The sequence below is a fragment of the Phalangium opilio genome, unplaced genomic scaffold (genome assembly GCF_054372755.1).
Source record: "Phalangium opilio isolate 3A_F unplaced genomic scaffold, DU_Popi_V2 ptg000014l_1, whole genome shotgun sequence".
NCBI lineage: Eukaryota > Metazoa > Arthropoda > Arachnida > Opiliones > Phalangiidae > Phalangium > Phalangium opilio.
The window spans coordinates 3,950,264-3,971,555 of record NW_028324149.1 but is presented as its reverse complement, the minus strand read 5'-3'; the positions used below and the strand labels follow the sequence as shown (position 1 = coordinate 3,971,555).

Below are 21,292 nucleotides of genomic sequence, written 5' to 3'. Positions count from 1 at the left end.
TGTACTGGTGCTTGTGCTTGAATAGGTGCTTGTACTGGTGCTTGTGCTTGTATAGGTGCTTGTACTGGTGCTTGTGCTTGTATAGGTGCTAGTACTGGTGCTTGTGCTTGTATAAGTGCTTGTACTGGTGCTTGTGCTTGTATAAGTGCTTGTACTGGTGCTTGTGCTTGTATAAGTGCTTGTACTGGTGCTTGTGCTTGTATAGGTGCTTGTACTGGTGCTTGTGCTTGTATAGGTGCTTGTACTGGTGCTTGTGCTTGTATAGGTGCTTGTACTGGTGATTGTGCTTGTATAGGTGCTTGTGCTTGTATAAGTGCTTGTACTGGTGCTTGTGCTTGTATAAGTGCTTGTACTGGTGCTTGTGTTTGTATAAGTGCTTGTACTGGTGCTTGTGCTTGTATAAGTGCTTGTACTGGTGCTTGTGCTTGTATAAGTGCTTGTACTGGTGCTTGTGCTTGTATAAGTGCTTGTACTGGTGCTTGTGCTTGTATAGGTGCTTGTACTGGTGCTTGTGCTTGTATAGGTGCTTGTACTGGTGCTTGTGCTTGTATAGGTGCTTGTACTGGTGATTGTGCTTGTATAGGTGCTTGTGCTTGTATAAGTGCTTGTACTGGTGCTTGTGCTTGTATAAGTGCTTGTACTGGTGCTTGTGTTTGTATAAGTGCTTGTACTGGTGCTTGTGCTTGTATAAGTGCTTGTACTGGTGCTTGTGCTTGTATAAGTGCTTGTACTGGTGCTTGTGCTTGTATAAGTGCTTGTACTGGTGCTTGTGCTTGTATATTTTAGCATTAATTTTTTTATTTATTGTTATTATTAAATTTATTCCCAAATAACGTTTCTCCCCATAAAGGGACAGATATTATACAAAAACGAGTTTTGCTTCGCAGTCCTTAAAAACTGCATTTATACACAATCCGCGACACTTTTTCAAACCCACAAAGGGCCAGAAACTAGAAATTATTATATGTATTGCAATTTGAAATGAACTTTAATCGTTATGAGAAATTTGCTTCTAATTGCGTAGTTCAAACATTTGTTATGATTAGAAATTTTACAACAAAACGGGTATAAATGCGGCGTTTCGGACTAAAGAGCTAAATTGAGGACGATTTTGACTCGAGTTCGAATTGAAGTTTAAAACTTACACAAGATGTAACAACACACATATGAACACCTTTTCTGAATATATGATAAATGTCAGAAATACGACACTGCTTTTAAAGCCATAAATCAGAATGAGGGACCTCATTTTAGGAGTAGTAAAGCGACATTTTACTTGAAATAAGTGTTTTTATCTCTTCCACCCTGGAAAATCAAAATGCTAAAAGCTCATTTTGTATTTTTTCGCCTTAATTATTTGATATGCATAAGTTTTTACGGGAACAGATTCTATATAATTTCATACGTGAAAATCTAAGCTCCCTTTATCTCGAAACGCCGCATTTATACCCGTTTTTGTTGTAAAATTTCTAATCATAACAAATGTTTCAACTACGCAATTAAAAGCAAATTTCTCATAACGATTAAAGTTCATTTCAAATTGCAATACATAAAATAATTTCTAGTTTCTGGCCCTTTGTGGGTTTGAAAAAGTGTCGCGGATTGTGTATAAATGCAGGTTTTTAAGGACTGCGAAGCAAAACTCGTTTTTGTATAATATCAGAAGTATATAATACTTCTCTTCGAGAGAAGTGTACCACAAAGCGGGGTAAGTGTAACGTCACTCTTCCCAACATCGGATCATTTAGAGCAAGGTTACTAAACCGAATCACATACACGATAAATAGTTCCCTCATCATTACTCTATTAGCGTTTAAATATTTGGCAAGACGCGCTTGTGCATTTTTGTCCCACGTCAAGACGAGGTTTATGGGATGATTGCTGGGGATTTAGTGCCAAACATCTATAAAATTCACCTTACGGTGCGATGCCCATTTGTAGTTTGATGAGCGGGAAAGCAAACTAAAAGGGTGAGCCTGGGAAGAATGACGTTACATAACTAAAGCATTAAGAGGATACAGAGTGTCATCCTTCTCCTATTATCCCCTTCTGATAATATAGAATGGGGCCGGACAGTCGTAGTACTATATCCCCGAGTCCTGACCCCCGATTAGGTAAAATCCACTTCTTCGTGGTCCCACGTGGGCCTTCACGCCTCTAAATCCTGCCCTGAGATAAAATCACGTTCCTGATATTTATTTCAGTAATCGACAAACAGCCAATTGAGCCGTAGACCACGTGAACTCTCATTTCCGAGTTGGTGTATTTTAATTTCGGCTCAAATCTCAATAGTCAAAATAAACCACTCAAATATCCATTAGTAATAACCAAGAGTAGATTAACTAGGAGTAAGTAATAAAGCCTTTTCAAAAGTTGGGAATTAAATTTGGGTCTCTTGTTTAAGAAAGGATTCGGCCAACCTTGGAAACACCAATATTGTCAAGTTGAGCCGAGATATTCTCTTCAGTCACTGACGGAGGATGTTTATCTACTCCTACTATTGATTTACTCTTGATTCATTAAGAGAACACGTGCTATTTCAAGCAATCGGATAGAGAGTAAAATTCTAATTATAAATAATCGCGGCTGTTTGAGATAAGATGTTTTATAAATAACTCCTACGTTTCCCTTCTTGCGGTTTCACGCATAGATAATAATCGTCTTTCACCAGATCTGTACAGTACATGCTAATCATAGGCCCTACCCTCAATGCATTGTAAAGGGACCCACCAGTAAGTAAGTCACAGCGCAAGTTCATAAGATAAGTTTGTCATTGTTTACTGAGAGGCTGCTTGTCAAGAAGTGACGTTATGTCATAGATTCGAGGTAAAGCAAAGGAGGCCTGGTCAGGCGCTGCTGTCAAAGGCTTAGTAATGCAGACTAAGATGGAAGTCCTGCAAAATTAACCACAGAGTGTAGTAATGCAATTCTCGCTTCCGTCGTTCTTGAACTAGCTCGAGCTGTAAGTCTCTAGCATTACGAAGTATAGGAAGCGTCATACTTATAGAATATACCTTATAAACTTATGGTCACAGGCTTAGATTATTATAAGAAAAAACAATGATAAATTAAGAGTTCAAAAACTTAGTTTTTCAGAATAATTTTAAGTCTCTCTTTTAGAATGGTTTCCCCCCCTTATGTTTTAAATTTTTTGACAAAAACGTAACTTTTGTTGAGTGTGACATTTTCAGCTTTCTAGACGAACATTGCAGCAGCCAGACAAGGCATTTAGACGTCAGGATAAAGGTTTATACAACAGCTAGAACCCGAGCCACGTTGTATGTCAAGAGGTTTTCAAACTACGATTTCGTAGTGTAGTTGTAATCGTGGTTGTAGTCGTAAGGTTTTTTTCAGTGAATCCGCCGCCTGGGTTATGAATGGTAGTATTTTGTTGGAAAAACCATTTTAAATTATATAGTTTTGTACGCGTTCAAACTCAGAGAGAGTTCAGGGTTACTCGCCGAGGTAAAACGTGCACGTTGGGGATTTGAAATTTTTAAGCGTCTAAGGTATGAACACGCCTTGTTCCCACTACGTGTAGAAGGGTTCTAATGTTTTCAGCACGCTATAGTGTTGTTCACTATGGAGAGTTACGGAGGTTAAACCATAAGTTCATAAGACATGTTACCACCATAAGTTTGTCACTGGTAACTTAGAAACTGGAGCTTGTCAAGAAATGAATGAGGTAGGTCATAGATTCGAGGTAAGGCGACGCCTAGTGGTGAGACGCTGCTGTTAAAGGCCGTTTAGTACAGACTAAATAGGACTAGATGGAGGCCCTGCAAAATTGACCACCGGGTGTAGTCAATTCAATTCTCGCTTGTCGTTCTGCTAGAACTAGGTCGAGCTGTTATTAGTCTCTAGCATTACATAACTTGTATGTGTCATACTTATGGAAAGAATATATCTTATAAACTTATGGTTAAACTAAATATGTAGGTGTGGAATCTTGGAAAATAACGCGGGTTAAATTGAAAGCGCTTAATTACTTATTTCTGTGATATTTATACCCTACTGGAAAATATTTAATTAATGGTCATATGTTAATTAATCCTCCCATATTTTTCTTCAACCTTTCTCTCTTTTTCTAATGATTTTTCTCCCTTAGCGACTAAACGCCGATTTACTTCCACTCGAAATCCTTCATTATCTAAAAGAAAAACCGAAACTTGGCAGCGTTATCTCAGACAGACAGATAAAAATCCGTTAAAATCTAGTTGAACACTGTGACAACGCGTGATTTGGGGAGGTGGTGGTAATGGTCTAATTCAACAGAATGACATTGTAGACGATGATCGCTGTCGTCCGCGAATTATATCGTTCGATGTGTTTACAGATTGCGACGATCATTACAAACACTCGAAACTTTTATAGATATTAAATCAAAAGGCGACTTGCAATCTGTAATATCGGGCCTATCACGCAATAAGGTGGTTAATCTGAAACATCATCCGATGCGACACAGTTGCTAGTTGCTAAGTGCTCAAAAGGGTAGTTACATTTTTCAAAGGTTATATTAGGTCAATTCAGGTATAGAGACAAATAGGGAGCTAACAGTTCTGACCCTGAAACGTCATACCCTGTTCTATCTCTTACTGGAGTTTCATCCCCCCTAACGGAGGGTTGGAAACAGTATGCTACGCGCAAAAATGCCAACCAGAGGGGGGGGGCTGCTGACGTCAGACTATCTCTTCCCCCTAGCCAGCTGTTAGCTCCTAACTAAGAAACGCAGAACACACCGGGGTGAGTCCACCATTGGGGTATCCTCTGAACTCTCTCAAAAAGGGGCAGTGTGAGTTGGTGTGTAGTGAACTCGGGCTCCGTCTGGTGGAGCTTCTTGGCGAGAGGAACAGAATACCCCAAAGGCGGCCTCGCCCCTGTGTGTTCTGGTTTCTCAGTTTGTAATAAACGAATTTGTCTATTGGGCATTTGGAAAAAATAAAATTTAAAGAAAAGGTTCAGTAACGTAACATTATACCTTAAAATTAGTCTTAAACACCGAGGACTTCCGCGCCATCCGCCATTGCTCTAGTGGCGTCTGCTAAATCGAACCACTTAGCCCTACTTGAGTAATGGGATTGGCTTAATTCTCACAGGGTGAGAGAGGTTCGATTTAGCAGACGCCACTAAAGCAATGTCGGATAGCTCAATAGTCCTTGATTATTTTTAAGGCTAATTAAATGTACTAATTATTTTGTAATAAGAAATCATTTATTTTAGTTTTAATATTTAATTCTTTTCGTATTGAGAAAAAGGCCTTTATTTTTAAGGTATGTTATGTTTTCAGAACTTTAAATATCTTAAACGATGCAAATAAGAGTATTTTTGATGAAATTCACAGTTCACGTGTGATTTAATTTTAGTAAGGACACGTGCCTCTTCTTCGTGATTATCTCTCGGAAATCTTATCTCGCTTAAATTTTCTCCAAGAGGGGGTTTTTTTAGTAGGCGACCTTTCCGCTTTCCTCAAACGATTATGAGTTTTGAATGAAGAATGGTCTTAGCATTGACCATGGGCATGATTATTGGCCCTTTTACATTTCTAAAGAAACGCCAATATAACGAACGTATCCTGTTCAAGTTCGATATTGACGTCAAAAGTGCCCATTATCGTTAAAAAAAAACCCACCAAATTAAAAATAGATAACTTATATAAATTGGTAATAATTTGTTACTAAAGATGATAGAGCATCTCCGAGGGATCAAGGTTTTAAAAGAAACTAAAATTGATAGAAAATTCCACTGAAAAACGTATAAGAAGAAGTAAAGAATTTTCTCTAGAATTTTCTTCTTGCGTATTTACAGAACTACTGTAAGTGTATGTAACTTAACTTGGAAAAAATTTGTAATTAAAATTGACTAACTTTGGTTCTTTTTTAACAACAAATGCGTGTACATACTGCACGTGCACGCGACGTAATAGCTTAATCTTACCATCTATGACCAGCACTGACCATTGTAAGAAAATAAATATACATCGAAAACCATCGTAAATAAATAGCAAATTATTCGAATTAACTTTGGGATGGTAGTGATTTAAAAAAAGAATAGAACCATCAAGACAAAATCAAAATATATCTGACGCGAGGTTTTGACGTAATACCGTGTTAAATTTACGTATGTTGGGTAAACCCCTTGACTAACCAATCAGGGGCGAGAATTCTCCACCGTCAACTTCCTCCAGTTACGCTTAATTATATTAAAAATAATTCCTAACCGTAGGTTATGGTTCAATAACTTCAAAATACGCAATTTTTATTTTTTGTCAAATTTCATTGGCGTTAAGCGGAACCAGCTTCCTTATTTTTCAATAGACTCTCGGTAAAACGCGAGTGATTCTTTTAAATATAATAGGCCTAAACGTATTTAAGTTCTTGAATTAAAGTTCAAGGTGTATTAAGTTCAATCTCGGTAGGTCACGTAAATAATAATTTCATATTCACGCGCTAAGCGATTTGGTCAAAGTGAAGGTTAAGTTTTAGTTTATGTTAGAAAGTTAATTGAGAGTTACCCGCGTGATCATTTTAGCATCGCTAAGGGTAGCCCATCGAGGGCATAACCACTTACACTGAAATTTCTCTTTCTAAAGGTTAAGGGCGTAAGTCCATGTTAGAAATTTATAAGACGCGATAAGTACGCGTCGGCTTAAGCCCAGGCTAGAAATTTATAAGACGTGATAGGTGTGCATCATCGTAAGTCTATGTTATAAACTCATCGAGGGGATACTCGCTATAACTATCTGTTCTTCTATTCCCCGAGATTTTACAATTTTATCACTGTTTAGGTTAAGGGCATCGTGGGGCTATTCACTCTGATTTTATGTACGGTAAATGACGGAAATAACATTGTTTTCATCAAGTACGTTTATCAAAACGTGACAGCGCCATCTGCGAGCCTCCAGCGGAACTAATTACAACTTTTACTAGCTTATTTGCAATCAAAAACATCGTTATGATTTTTATTTCATTCATTTAGTGGTAAAGGCACTATAAAGACTATATTACATAGACTAACTAAAATACCTTACGCATTGGCTGTAATTATTTACCTCAATTTCTTTTTTAGACTAAAATTTGCATATTTCCCTTAAAAACCGGAAAAAATGCAATGCTTATTCAATGGGAAGCTAACCCCAAAAAGGGTGATTTTTTCGTTTAATATTGCAATGGTAATTGGAACAAAAGGATTCCTTGTGTCGTCTCTATACTTTTTGGTACTATTATTTTTTTCAGTAATTTTACTGCTATTTGCGGTGAAGAATCGTCATTTCTTTTATGGCCTCCGTATAGTTACTTCTATTACAATATATTGTATCGTCTTTTCACCGCAATTAGCAGTAAGATTACTGAAAAAATTAATAGTACAAAAAGTATAGAGGCGACACAAGGAATCCTTATTATTACAGATTCCATTGTAATATTAAACTAAACAATCACCCTTTTTAGGGTGGGGTTTATTAAGGGAAGCCCTTCTGAAAATCTGTTAGTTTTAATCTGTTTTAGCTAGTCTATGTAATATAGTCTTTATAGTGCCTTTGCCAGGTCCGGAAATAAGCGCGGGACACTGGACATTGTCCAATAAAATGATAGCTTGACTGCAGATGCGACCCTATTTTTGCACATTCCCGTTGAATGCCCTATAAATTTCATAATCAAACATGGGTCACTGGACACGTGTCCTATAAGAATTATTTTTTAATTTCCGGCCCTGACTATGGCGCTGGAATTGGACACAACCCCTCCTCTTCAATCAATCTGACTTGAAAAACTTGAAAGTGCCGCCAATTACTATAGCCTACTCGATCAAGCTGCAAGAGCTATAGAGTATAGAAGCAAAGAGAATATAAGGGAGGAGTGGAAGCTCCCCCGCTCCACAAGCGTAAATAGTTATGTCTCGCTTAAATTATACTAGCGGCAAGGCTAGCGGTACGAGGGAGTTTCCGGCTCAATAGCGCCACCTACGATACCATTTAATGTCTCAAACGGAAATGCCTCGGTACTGCGCATTGAAGATGCGCGGTAGAAAAGCGAGACAAGTTTTGCCCCTCTTTCCACTCCTCCCCTATACTCTCTTTGATAGAAGAAAGGAGCTTGAAGGTCTTTTTTCGTCAATCACAGCGCAAGCCCAATGAAAACCATCATAAAAATCTACTAAAATGTGAAACATCGTTACATTATTGACAGAACTGAACGCGCTAAAAGGCGCGTGATCTTGAAATCTAATGAAAATCAACCTAATTAGCATATTATTGTAGTTTTGAGTGTTTTATTGTAGATTCTGGGCGTTTTATTGTAGTTTTTGTGCGTTTTATTGTAGTTTTTGTGTGTTTTATTGTAGTTTCTGTCTGTTTTATTGTAGTTTTTGTGTGTTTTATTGTAGTTTTGAGTGTTTTATTGTAGATTCTGTGCGTTTTATTGTAGTTTCTGTGCGTTTTATTGTATTTTTTGAGCGTTTTATTGCAGTTTCTGTGTGTTTTATTGTAGTTTCTGTCTGTTTTATTGTAGTTTTTGTGTGTTTTATTGTAGTTTTGAGTGTTTTATTGTACATTCTGTGCGTTTTATTGTAGATTCTGTGCGTTTTATTGTATTTTTTGAGCGTTTTATTGCAGTTTCTGTGTGTTTTAATATTGTTTCTGTGTGTTTTATTGTAGTTTTTGTGCGTTTTATTGTAGTTTTTGTGTGTTTTATTGTAGTTTCTGTGTGTTTTATTGTAGTTTTTGTGTGTTTTATTGTAGTTTTGAGTGTTTTATTGTAGATTCTGTGCGGTTTATTGTAGTTTCTGTGTGTTTTATTGTACATTCTGTGCGTTTTATTGTAGATTCTGTGCGTTTTATTGTATTTTTTGTGCGTTTTATTGCAGTTTCTGTGTGTTTTAATGTTGTTTCTGTGTGTTTTATTGTAGTTTTTGTGCGTTTTATTGTAGTTTTGAGTGTTTTATTGTAGATTCTGTGCGTTTTATTGTAGTTTCTGTGTTTTATTGTAGATTCTGTGCGTTTTATTGTGTAGTTTTTGTGTGTTTTATTGTAGTTTCTGTGTGTTTTATTGTAGTTTCTGTGTGTTTTATTGTAGTTTTTTTGTTTTATTGTAGTTTTTTTGTTTTATTGTAGTTTCTGTGCGTTTTATTGCAGTTTCTGTTTGTTTTTATTGTAGTTTTTGTGTTTTATTGTAGTTTCTGTGCTAACTAAAGCATTCCAAGTATTATAGTGTTTATGTCGATAATAAGTTAAAAATGAACTTTTCTAATTTCAAAGAAAAATCTGCCGCATTATGAGCCTATTCACGTCTTCTTTCCAGTGCCAAGCAGAGGGGACGTGATCGACGCCATTCAGTGATAAAAGAGGGCTTCTCATATCACACGCCGCGAGCAAGTTTCAACGAAGTTTACTTTTTGTTTTTATATCTATATACTTTTGTTTATACTTCATAAATGTACTATAGAATAAATAAATTGTTCGTCGATTTAATGTATCTCATTTCTTATTCCTTTTCTTGTCAATTAAGTTACAGCAGGCATATATAGGATTTTAAAATGCATTAATTAGATTAAAAAGGATTGGGAATATGGGTTAATTTAAGGTTCCCGGTAATCACTTTAGCACTGTAAAAGGCAGCGCGTCGAGGGGCTATTCACTAATGAAAATTTTCTTTTATTGCTGATTTTTATTAACGCTTTTAAAAAGGATAGAGATTCATTGGTGATTTAAAATGGATGCGGTAAAAACTCGTTTTTAAACGGGATTGGGATTGTGGGTAACTTAGGGGCTACGGGTTGTTATTATTTTACTAGTTATGAACGGATTATTAATCATTCACACATTTGCCGCTAGGGGCGCTGTGTACGTAGTTACGTATTTACTGACATCTAAAAACATGATAAAATTCTGCCAGACATTCGTGGAAGCAATAGATAGTCCATAAATTGCCGCTAGGGGCGCTGTATACGTAGTTACGTATTTACTGACTTCTAAAACATGATAAAATTCTGCTTGACATTCGTGTAAGCAATAGATAGTTCATAAATTGCCGCTAGGGGCGCTGTATACGTAGTTACGTATTTACTGACATCTAAAACATGAATAAATTTGCCGCTAGGGGCGCTGTATACGTAGTTACGTATTTACTGACATCTAATACACGAAGAAATTTGCCGCTAGAGGCGCTGTCTATAATATTATATAGGCCTAACGGTGTGTTCTCTAATTTGAATTAGCGCCCACGTCACACTTCGAAGCGCCCCCAACGACAGAATATACGATAAAACTCGGACGCCACTTGTCCAGGTTTCTTTTTTCTCTGCGCCGGCGACCAGTCAACATCGTTCCTTGATCAGCTCCTCGTAATCCTGACTTTCGAAGGCAGTATTGGATGGAAAGCCACGTTTTACGCCGACGGTGGGACGTGACTCTAAGCTCTCCGCCATTGAATGTCCATTAGAACGTTGAAATCAACGCGAAAGGTTAAGCCTAGTACGGTATGTGTGAAAGTCTTTCAATAATCCTAAGTCATCCAGCTAGCAATTTATTATTTTATTTAATCGCAGAGTTTAAATTATTTAGGTAGAGTTAATTGTTAGTTAATTACGTTTATTTATTGAAAATTAACTACAATATGAAGAAATTTCCAGACACGAGGTCAGTTAGACAAGGCTTAATTTAGAACATCTTAAATCAAATACTTGGGCTCATATTAGGGGAAATTAAATTCCTTATCCATTTTAAATAATAAACCTCGACTTTTAACAAATTAGTCCTCATTTAACGGCGCGAAACTATATTACCTAAAATGAGTAACGTATGGTTTAACGGGGCCAGATTAGGTTGCACTAGGCTAGGCTGAACCTTTTATAAAAATTTATCTGGGCCTTGCACTAATCTCCAAGTTTTTACTTTATGCCGTCGTTTTAATTTAAATTAACGAGGGTATTTTAGAATTATTACGCGTAAATTATAGATTTTAGATTCTAAAATTTCATTCGAGGCAGTATTTAATTATTTTAGATAATGAAGTACGGTCTATTTAATAAATTAAATGGTTTAAATTAATTAGGGTTAACTGTTAATAAGTTATCATTAATTATGGAGATTAAGCCAATTTAATAATTTTAAAATGAGCCACGAACGCGAAGTTAAGGCTAGAGATTTTTAATTTATATTTACGTAGTTTTTCTTAAATTATTTTAATCTATGGTATTGTTTCCGTGAGTTATTATTTTGTTGGGACCTCGAGTAGCCATTTAATTCTGATATGGAAATTGCTTAATATTTAGTGCAATTCTTACATTATATTTATGGGAATATTTTACTTTTGTTTTTAAATTATTATTTTGCTAGGACCTTAAAGTAGCCCTTGAATTCTGATTTGGCTTAATATTTAGTGTGATTTTTAAATTTTGTTTTCGGGAATATTTTACATAGTTTTTGTTCAATAATTTACGGAAACAAATCCATAGATTAAAATAATTTTTTTGTTAGGCCCCTCTAATTCTTATTAATATTTGTTATTAATATATTTTAATTTTTAGACGCGATGACGTTCTTGGATATTCTGTTGCTGGTCATTCGGAGAAGTTTCCTACCAGATGATTTCAACCTTTGTTAGAGACGCTCATTCCAGATGACATCTTCCTTGGATTTGCGATACAAGATGTTTTCAACCTGTGGTGGCCATGCAATCATTCTCTACAAAGATGCGATGAACATCAGCGAATCTAGAAAATTAAATTTTTATTACAATTATATTTGCAACTACTTAATTTCTATTTACACGTTCAAACTTCAATTTACGGGACACTTTATATTATTTTTTGTTGAAAATTTTTGTAAACACCCTATTTTTTACTTTTTGTTCAATAAATTATGCCTTAAACCACTTTTTTTGTTTTCTTAAAAATTATTTGATTAAGAGGGAAGGTTTGAATTTTTTAGCTCTAAACAGATAGCCTAATTTCGAGGACCCTCTTTTAGCTTATATATCAAAAAATAAAACGATCCAATTGTTTTGGAAAAAAATTAGCCTAAAACAAGCTTAATTTTTTTAAAATAGTAAAAAAAGCCTAAAAAAGGGTTTCAAAAATACTACCCTAAAAAAGGGGTTTCAAAAATACTACCCTAAAAAAGGGGTTTCAAAAATACTACCCTAAGTCCAGACCCTAAAAAATTCAAGCCATCCCCCTTATCGGAACTTTCTAAAGAAAACAAAGAACGTGAGGCAAGGCAAAAATGTTTTATTGAGAAAAAAACAATTGAGGTGTTTACGAAAATTTTCTACAAAAAATATTTAAAGCGTTCCGTAAATTAAAATTTGACCGCGTAAAATTAAAACGGGTAGGCTAGTTACCGATAAAATTTAAGAATAAAATTAAGTTAATTAGCGGAAAAACTTCACGGTCCAATCAGTTTGAAGACCTGTGTTTCGAAAGTCCAAGAAACATGTCATCTGGAATGAGGGTCCTTAACATCGGATGAACTTCCAAGTCTACTTGAAATTAGCGGAAAAACTTCACGGTCCAATCAGTTTGAAGGCCTGTGTTTCGAAAGTCCAAGAAAGATGTCATCTGGAATGAGGGTCCTTAACATCGGATGAACTTCCAAGTCTACTTGAGAACGTCTCTGAATGACCAGCAACAGCTTATCCAAGAAAATCATTCGCGTCTAAAAATTAAAATAAATTAATTACAAATATTAAGGCAATGCCTAATTTTAAAATAAGTGCTACTTTAAGCCTAACAAAATAATAATTTACCGAAATAATCCCATATATTTAAATAATTAGCAAAATACTGGCGATATATTGCTAAGAAATTTTTTTAATAATCTAAGTTAAATTTCTTAAGCCTTGTTTAAATGTCTTAACCTCGTGGTCGTAGTTTATTTAATTTTAATTCTAAATTATTATTTAATAGACTGAATTTACGTAAATAATAATAATTAACTGCCTGTTTCATTAAAACTACTTTATTTATTAAAACAATAAGCTATTTCAAAAGGCTTACATTTGCTGCGCATTAACAAGTTTGTTCATTCCAACATAATTCGCTGAATCGATTCCAAAAGAACATTCAATGGCGGAAAAGAGCTCTAGATTCTGGATTTATTCCTTGACGGCAAAAATAAAAATGGCTGATCGACGGCGAAAGGCCTGATTTCCAAGAGCTGAGCAGGAAACGATCTTGACTCTACGATGCCCATATAAGAAAGAAATTTCGGCCGGTTACTCAAGAGCAAAGTTCTCTCCTGCAAGATTTACACCCTCAAGACGTTAAAAGCAGACGACACTAATTGGTGTAAATTCAACCGTTTTTCCGTTGGCCTATTCCATGAAGTAATTTTTCGCTCCAAAGATATTACTCCATGGAAAAGGACAATGGAACGTATGGAGCAATATTGTTGGAGACACCAAATTTTAGGGAAACTTTCATTTTCGCTCCATAAAAACTACTCCATGGAAAAGGACAATGGAAGGTATGGAGCATTATTGTAGGAGACACCATATTTTATGGAATTTTAAAGAAAGTTTCCTTCTCGCTCCAAGAAAATTACTCCATGGAATAGGCCAACGGAAAAACGGTATTACTCCAATTAGTGTCGTCTGCTTTTAACGTCTTGTGGGCGTAGATCTTGCGGGAGAGAACTTTGCTGTTGAGTAACCGGCTGAAGTTTCTTTCTTCGATTGGAATCGTGGAGTCAAGATGGTTTTCTGCTCAGCTCTTGGAATTCAGGACTTTCGCCGTCGATCAGCCATTTTTCTATTCGCCGTCAAGGAATAAATCCAGAATCTAGAGCTCTTTTCCGCCATTGAATGTTCTTTTGGAATCGATTCAGCGAGGTCATGTTGGAATGAACAAACTTGTCAATGCGCAGCAAATGTAAGCCTTTTTTAAATAGCTTATTGCTTTAATAAATAAAGTAGTTTTAATGAAACAGGAAGTTAATCATTATTATTTACGTAAATTCAGTCTATTAAAAAATAATTTTGAAGTAAAATTAAATAAACCACGACCACGAGGTTAAGATATTTGAACAAGGCTTAAGAAATTTAACTTAGATTATTAAAAAAAAATTTCTTAGCAATATATCGCCAGTATTTTGCTAATAATTTAAATCTATGGGATTATTTCGGTAAATTATTATTTTGTTAGGCTTAAAGTAGCACTTATTTTAAAATTAGGCATTGCCTTAATATTTGTAATTAATTTATTTTAATTTTTAGACGCGAATGATTTTCTTGGATAAGCTGTTGCTGGTCATTCAGAGACGTTCTCAAGTAGACTTGGAAGTTCATCCGATGTTAAGGACCCTCATTCCAGATGACATCTTTCTTGGACTTTCGAAACACAGGCCTTCAAACTGATTGGACCGTGAAGTTTTTCCGCTAATTTCAAGTAGACTTGGAAGTTCATCCGATGTTAAGGACCCTCATTCCAGATGACATGTTTCTTGGACTTTCGAAACACAGGTCTTCAAACTGATTGGACCGTGAAGTTTTTCCGCTAATTAACTTAATTTTATTCTTAAATTTTATCGGTAACTAGCCTACCCGTTTTAATTTTACGCGGTCAAATTTTAATTTAAGGAACGCTTTAAATATTTTTTGTAGAAAATTTTTGTAAACACCTCAATTGTTTTTTCTCAATAAAACATTTTTGCCTTGCCTCACGTTCTTTGTTTTCTTTTAAAAAGTTCCGATAAGGGGGCTGGCTTGAATCTTTTAGGGTCTGGACTTAGGGTAGTATTTTTGAGACCCTTTTTTCCAAAACAATTGGATCGTTTTATTTTTTGATATATAAGCTAAAAGAGGGTCCTCGAAAATTAGGCTATCTGTTTAGAGCTAAAAAATTCAAACCTTCCCTCTTAATCAAATAATTTTTAAGAAAACAAAAAAAGTGGTTTAAGGCATAATTTATTGAACAAAAAGTAAAAAATAGGGTGTTTACAAAAATTTTCAACAAAAAATAATATAAAGTGTCCCGTAAATTGAAGTTTGAACGTGTAAAAAGAAATTAAGTAGAGTCAAATATAATTGTAATAAAAATTTAATTTTCTAGATTCGCTGATGTTCATCGCATCTTTGTAGAGAATGATTGCATGGCCACCACAGGTTGAAAACATCTTGTATCGCAAATCCAAGGAAGATGTCATCTGGAATGAGGGTCTCTAACAAAGGTTGAAATCATCTGGTAGGAAACTTCTCCGAATGACCAGCAACAGAATATCCAAGAACGTCATCGCGTCTAAAAATTAAAATATATTAATAACAAATATTAATAAGAATTAGAGGGGCCTAACAAAAAAATTATTTTAATCTATGGATTTGTTTCCGTAAATTATTGAACAAAAACTATGTAAAATATTCCCGAAAACAAAATTTAAAAATCACACTAAATATTAAGCCAAATCAGAATTCAAGGGCTACTTTAAGGTCCTAGCAAAATAATAATTTAAAAACAAAAGTAAAATATTCCCATAAATATAATGTAAGAATTGCACTAAATATTAAGCAATTTCCATATCAGAATTAAATGGCTACTCGAGGTCCCAACAAAATAATAACTCACGGAAACAATACCATAGATTAAAATAATTTAAGAAAAACTACGTAAATATAAATTAAAAATCTCTAGCCTTAACTTCGCGTTCGTGGCTCATTTTAAAATTATTAAATTGGCTTAATCTCCATAATTAATGATAACTTATTAACAGTTAACCCTAATTAATTTAAACCATTTAATTTATTAAATAGACCGTACTTCATTATCTAAAATAATTAAATACTGCCTCGAATGAAATTTTAGAATCTAAAATCTATAATTTACGCGTAATAATTCTAAAATACCCTCGTTAATTTAAATTAAAACGACGGCATAAAGTAAAAACTTGGAGATTAGTGCAAGGCCCAGATAAATTTTTATAAAAGGTTCAGCCTAGCCTAGTGCAACCTAATCTGGCCCCGTTAAACCATACGTTACTCATTTTAGGTAATATAGTTTCGCGCCGTTAAATGAGGACTAATTTGTTAAAAGTAGAGGTTTATTATTTAAAATGGATAAGGAATTTAATTTCCCCTAATATGAGCCCAAGTATTTGATTTAAGATGTTCTAAATTAAGCCTTGTCTAACTGACCTCGTGTCTGGAAATTTCTTCATATTGTAGTTAATTAACTAACAATTAACTCTACTTAAATAATTTAAACTCTGCGATTAAATAAAATAATAAATTGCTAGCTGGATGACTTTGGATTATTGAAAGACTTTCACACATACCGTACTAGGCTTAACCTTTCGCGTTGATTTCAACGTTCTAATGGACATTCAATGGCGGAGAGCTTAGAGTCACGTCCCACCGTCGGCGTAAAACGTGGCTTTCCATCCAATACTGCCTTCGAAAGTCAGGATTACGAGGAGCTGATCAAGGAACGATGTTGACTGGTCGCCGGCGCAGAGAGTAAAGAAACCTGGACAAGTGGCGTCCGAGTTTTATCGTATATTCCGTCGTTGGGGGCGCTTCGAAGTGTGACGTGGCGCTAATTCAAATTAGAGAACACACCGTTAGGCCTATATAATATATAGACAGCGCCCCTAGCGGCAAATTTCTTCGTGTATTAGATGTCAGTAAATACGTAACTACGTATACAGCGCCCCTAGCGGCAAATTTATTCATGTTTTAGATGTCATTAAATACGTAACTACGTATACAGCGCCCCTAGCGGCAATTTATGAACTATCCATTGCTTACACGAATGTCTGGCAGAATTTTATCATGTTTTAGATGTCAGTAAATACGTAACTACGTACACAGCGCCCCTAGCGGCAAATGTGTGAATGGTTAATAATCCGTTCATAACTAGTAAAATAATAACAGCCCGTAACCCCCTAAGTTACCCACAATCCCAATCCCGTTTAAAATCACTAACGAGTTTTTAGTGAGTAGCCCCTCGATTATTACTCGTAATGCAGACGCAACCATTAATCCCCATTAATTTTAAATCACCAATGAGTGAAAGCGTGAATAAAAATCACCAATAAAAGAAATTTTCATTAGTGAATAGCCCCTCGACGCGCTGCCTTTAACAGTGCTAAAGTGATTACCGGGAACCTTAAATTAACCCATATTCCCAATCCTTTTTAATCTAATTAATGCATTTTAAAATCCGATATATGCCTGCTGTAACTTAATTGACAAGAAAAGGAATAAAAAAATGAGATTCATTAAATCGACGAACAATTTATTTATTCTATAGTACATTTATGAAGTATAAACAAAAGTATATAGATATAAAAACAAAAAGTAAACTTCGTTGAAACTTGCTCGCGGCGTGTGATATGAGAAGCCCTCTTTTATCACTGAATGGAGTCGATCCCGTCCCCTCTGCTTGGCACTGGGAAGATGACGTGAATAGGCTCATGATGCGGCAGATGCTTGTATTTTTCTTTGAAATTAGAAAAGTTCATTTTTAACTTATTATCGACATAAACACTATAATACTTGGAATGCTTTAGTTAGCACAGAAACTACAATAAAACACAAAAACTACAATAAAAACAAACAGAAACTGCAATAAAACGCACAGAAACTACAATAAAACAAAAAAACTACAATAAAACAAAAAAACTACAATAAAACACAAAGAAACTACAATAAAACACACAGAAACTACAATAAAACACACAAAAACTACAATAAAACGCACAGAATCTACAATAAAACACACAGAAACTACAATAAAACGCTCAGAATCTACAATAAAACACTCAAAACTACAATAAAACGCCCAAAAACTACAATAAAACACACAGAAACTACAATAAAACACACAAAAACTACAATAAAACGCACAAAAACTACAATAAAACGCACAGAATCTACAATAAAACACTCAAAACTACAATAAAACACACAGAAACAACATTAAAACACACAGAAACAACATTAAAACACAGAAACTGCAATAAAACGCACAAAAAATACAATTAAACGCACAGAATCTACAATAAAACGCACAGAATCTACAATAAAACACACAGAAACTACAATAAAACGCACAGAATCTACAATAAAACACTCAAAACTACAATAAAACACACAAAAACTACAATAAAACACACAGAAACTACAATAAAACACACAAAAACTACAATAAAACGCACAAAAACTACAATAAAACGCACAGAATCTACAATAAAACACTCAAAACTACAATAAAACACACAAAAACTACAATAAAACACACAGAAACTACAATAAAACACACAAAAACTACAATAAAATGCACAAAAACTACAATAAAACGCACAGAAACTACAATAACACACACAGAAACGGCAATAAAACGCACAAAAAATACAATAAAACGCACAGAAACTACAATAAAACACACAGAAACTACAATAAAACGCACAGAATCTACAATAAAACACTCAAAAACTACAATAAAACAGCATAGAACAGCATAAAACAGCATAAAAACACAATAAAACAGCATAGAACAACATAAACCCCAGAAAAACAGCATAAAAACACAATAAACAGTATAAAACACAATAAAACATCATAAGCACACATTAAACAGCATAGAAACACAATAAAACGGCGAAAACATACAATAAAACAGCTTCAAACAGAATAAAACAGAATAAAAACACAATAAAACAGCATAAACACACATTAAACAGCATAAAAACACACATTAAACAGCATAAAAACACAATAAAACAGCATAAAACACAATAAAACGGCATATAACAACATAAACCACAATAAAACAATTAACAAACAAATAGAACAATAAGGTAACAAATTAAACTATAAACGAGGAAATAAGAGAATAATTGAATCCAAAAATCAGATAGATAAAAATTAATTATGTTAAATTGGACAAGAAAAATCTACATTCTTCACTAGAACCCTATAATCGTTGCCTACGTTAATCAAGTCGAAGGGGGGGGGGACTTTTAAGAAACGGGACTTCTTATTTTCTCCCTATTTTACCGCGAGATTTCATTGATAGCTGGGAAACCAAATCATCTTCCAATAGTTTATATTGTTCCAGTTTACCCGATGATAAAATAAGAGGACTGGGTGAAAACGGTTAAGTTCAAAGTTCAACTACAACAATATTACGTTTTTACAAGTTGGAAAAACCAAAATTTTAACTCTCCGAGTCAAGAGGATAACTATTACTACAAACTTATTAACCTAGATATAGAATTATTTCTCTTTTTTTGAAGTAAAAATTTACGAATTATTAAAGCAGTATTCCAAGAATAGCGAATATACTATAAAGCAGACGACATTTTACATCCAATAAAGATATGTCTTGGACACATGGAAAATCAGTCAATGGGAAAAAACAGGAAATTAAGCGTATAACTTTAGGAGAGATATAACCTTTATGTGTTTGAAAAGGCCCAATTGTCTACGCCTCAACTGTTAACCCTGTATAACTACATTCACAACTGGTTTGCCGTATAAACACTATTGTCTCGTTTCACCTCAACGATATTCTTAGTTAGCCAACATGGGTGTTAACGTTAAATACCACCAAAGCTGACTTGTGGTTACACGCAATGAAAGTCATTGCGCACCATAACAAGAATGAATCTCCGAAGTTGCAACCCGATTACGAATAGCCCTTTCACTGATCTAATTACCACAATGATGCTTTCTCCTATTATAAAATCTAAACCTTATTATTTAAACGTGTATTTAACTTTCGGCTCCCTCTGAACCGTTAACGTCTCTTCATTACAGACACGAAAATCAAAACCCATAATTTACTTCACCTCAGGTCTCAATTATTTACTCTTTGGTTCACTAAGCCTATTACGGATAAAACTTGATTTAAACGACACAGTCTTGGCCTTAGCTTTCTTCTTGCAATCACCAAAGCAAGGATTATTCTATATACAGATGTAGTATAGCTTAAGTAGTATATAAACAGCCATTTCAAAAAATAATATTGAAAACTATTCTTGGAATATCTAAATGAAACCGAGCTTTCAAGTTACAAAACTACTAAAGGCATCGTAATCACGAAAAATATTTCCACATATTCACTTAATATTATGGAAAAAGGGAATATTAAGATTCTGTAGGATTTCTTTACACACGAACACAAGGCGAATTGCTAACGCGGCGCACTAGTGTAACAACGGACGGACACACACAGACAATCATATAGACTGCTTTTTAACCCTTTTCGTATTAATTTTGACTTGAGAAATAAGATTATCTTAAATACTAAAATAAACATACTGGTGTTCATGTGGGATTGACAAAAGATCAGATGATGGTGGTGTTTAGAAGCCAGTAAGTACAGACTGGTGTCCATGTGGGATGGACGAAAGACCAGATGATGGTAGTGTAGAAGCCAGTACGTACAGACTGGTGTCCATGTGGGATGGACAAAGACCAGATGATGTGGTTTGTTTAGAAGCCAGTAAGTGCAGACTGGTGTCCATGTGGGATGGATAAAGGACCGGATGATAGGGGTGTTAGACAGACAATGGAGTAATAGGCATTGTAAGTGGAATACAATTTTCCAAATTTCCGGTCCGGAATTTGGGAAAACGTTTGCTCCGATTTGAAAATTGCGAACGCGGTCCCCTGGAGTGTAAGTCAATAACAACAGACTGACACACGCACACTCACACAGACAGACAGTTTTTGGGTTAAGTGGGAACTGGGAGAAACGCCTTTGGTTTAAATGGGAACCAAAATATTTTTGGGTTAAGTGAGAATTGGGAGAAATGGTTTTGGGTTAATTGGGAACATACCACTGAAAATAATAAGAAAATTTCTATTATTAACAAATTGTAATCGGATTAGAATTTCCACCGTTTTCCCACCCTTATACTCTACTGAGCAATGTGAGCATTACGGTGAAAAACGAGGTTGTTAGGATGGTGACACTATAAACTACTTCAATCTCACTATAAAATTATACGTTGTCGAGTGGTCCGACATTTACACGAAATCCGGTACGCAAAATATTTGGGAAATCATGAAATCTTTGGGGAAATCATCTATTTTTAAGCCACATCGTATGATGAACATCTACGACCTGGCCTGTTGTTGTTGGTGGTGATGGTGGCGTCGTGAAAGAGAAACGCGCATTAGGCAGTATAAAATTTTTCGTTCGTCATTGAAGGGAGAGTGAATGGGAGAGAATTGCGGTGAGGTGATATTTTTCGTTCGTGTATTTTAAAAGGATGGGGATTATAATAGTAAGTTTAAGCATTGCATTTAATTGTTCTAGGCCTAGTAAGGTTAAGCGTCGTAAATTGTGTTTTGCATTT

At 35.0% G+C, this 21,292-nt stretch overlaps 5 long non-coding RNA genes across 7 annotated transcripts in view; 3 read left to right on the top strand and 2 right to left on the bottom strand.

Annotated features, from left to right (window-relative positions):
• Positions 1–11,868, top strand: part of LOC149705200 (uncharacterized) — a 116,004-nt gene extending 104,136 nt beyond the window's left edge. The window contains exons 3-4 of the long non-coding RNA XR_016381559.1: positions 10,210–10,470; positions 11,521–11,868. This is a non-coding gene — a long non-coding RNA (uncharacterized LOC149705200). The remainder of the gene's footprint in view (positions 1–10,209; positions 10,471–11,520) is intronic.
• LOC149705201 (uncharacterized) lies at positions 1,599–6,005 on the top strand. The gene is made up of 2 exons (XR_016381554.1): positions 1,599–2,114; positions 2,205–6,005. It is a non-coding gene; the product is annotated as an uncharacterized LOC149705201 (long non-coding RNA).
• LOC149705198 (uncharacterized) lies at positions 10,568–16,489 on the bottom strand. 3 transcript variants are annotated; one of them, XR_016381556.1, is made up of 3 exons: positions 16,259–16,489; positions 12,336–12,649; positions 10,568–11,706 (listed from the first exon to the last, which is right to left on the bottom strand). It is a non-coding gene; the product is annotated as an uncharacterized LOC149705198 (long non-coding RNA). The 3 variants fall into 3 exon arrangements; XR_016381558.1 differs by lacking the exon at positions 16,259–16,489 and adding an exon at positions 12,991–13,581; XR_016381557.1 differs by lacking the exons at positions 10,568–11,706; positions 12,336–12,649 and adding an exon at positions 14,882–15,228.
• LOC149705199 (uncharacterized) lies at positions 13,595–16,224 on the top strand. The gene is made up of 3 exons (XR_016381560.1): positions 13,595–13,863; positions 14,208–14,521; positions 15,043–16,224. It is a non-coding gene; the product is annotated as an uncharacterized LOC149705199 (long non-coding RNA).
• Positions 16,490–17,199: 710 nt separating the features above from the next.
• Positions 17,200–19,351, bottom strand: LOC149705197 (uncharacterized). The gene is made up of 2 exons (XR_016381549.1): positions 18,984–19,351; positions 17,200–17,424 (listed from the first exon to the last, which is right to left on the bottom strand). It is a non-coding gene; the product is annotated as an uncharacterized LOC149705197 (long non-coding RNA).
• Between the last annotated feature and the right edge of the window lie 1,941 nt (positions 19,352–21,292).